Source organism: Mastomys coucha, unplaced genomic scaffold, assembly GCF_008632895.1.
Source record: "Mastomys coucha isolate ucsf_1 unplaced genomic scaffold, UCSF_Mcou_1 pScaffold3, whole genome shotgun sequence".
Lineage (NCBI taxonomy): Eukaryota > Metazoa > Chordata > Mammalia > Rodentia > Muridae > Mastomys > Mastomys coucha.
In genome coordinates, this window is record NW_022196909.1 from 50595201 (window position 1) to 50596176 (window position 976).

Sequence of the window (976 nt, forward strand, 5' to 3'; positions counted from 1 at the left end):
AGGGGAAACTGGACAGAGCACAGCTCTGCCAGGTTGGTCTGAGGTTAGTTGGGCACACTAGTGGCAAGTCGTGCCGTACTTATAGAGTTAACCTCCTGTCTGGTTTACTCCTGTTTCATTGACAGTGCCACATGGGCTCCTAGGTCCTGGTCCTGAAGCCAATGGGAGACAGTAGTGCCAGATTATAACAGATAACTGATTTTTCTTTTTCTTTTTCTCTAACAGGTTGCCATGGAGGTCCTGATGGACAAGTGGGTCCACATCTCCTGGGTTTCCCGCCACCTTCTCGGGGAGGTGATCCATTCTGGGATCATCCAGGTGACCCAATGCGACGTGGCCCAATGTGTGGGGGTCCAGGACATGCTCCTGGTCCATACCAAAGAGTCCAAGAGCCTCGAGAAGGCAGTGAGCCACTACCACCCGCTCTGTTCCAAGGAGCCAGAGGAGGAGGACCCCCAAATGGCCGAGGGGCTCCTGGTGGAGGAAGCATGGTTGGAGGTGGTGGGCACTGCCCCCATGAAGGCCTTGGAGTGAGCATGGACAATGGACACCGATCCCATGAGGGACCTGGAGGGAGCATGGGCAGTGGACATCGTTCCCATGAGGGCCCTGGACACGGTGGACCCCATGGCCACCGGCCACATGATGTCCCTAGCCATCGAGGCCACGACCATCGAGGGCCACCACCTCATGAACACCGTGGTCATGATGGCCATGGGGGAGGCGGCCACCGAGGGCATGATGGAGGCCACAGTCATGGAGGAGGTGAGGACATGCCTGAGGTCCCACGTGTAGGACATTTTAGTGTCCCTCAACATATCTGTGGGGCAGAAGGGGAGATACACAGGACAAGATGAGGTTCCATCTCCTTAAGGCTCTCTGTATACAAGGAAGGCAGTTACCGCCTTCATCTTTACCTCAGCCCCCTAATACTATTTATTTCTGAAGACTTGGCCCTGTTGCTCTGGATTGGGGT

At 55.6% G+C, this 976-nt stretch overlaps 1 protein-coding gene and 1 long non-coding RNA gene across 4 annotated transcripts in view; both read left to right on the forward strand.

Annotated features, from left to right (window-relative positions):
• LOC116074627 (H-2 class I histocompatibility antigen, D-37 alpha chain-like) overlaps positions 1–976 on the forward strand; it is a 714163-nt gene that overhangs the window by 592700 nt on the left and 120487 nt on the right. The window lies entirely within an intron of this gene.
• Positions 1–976, forward strand: part of LOC116074674 — a 12207-nt gene that overhangs the window by 9965 nt on the left and 1266 nt on the right. The gene's annotated exons all lie outside the window — the stretch shown is intronic.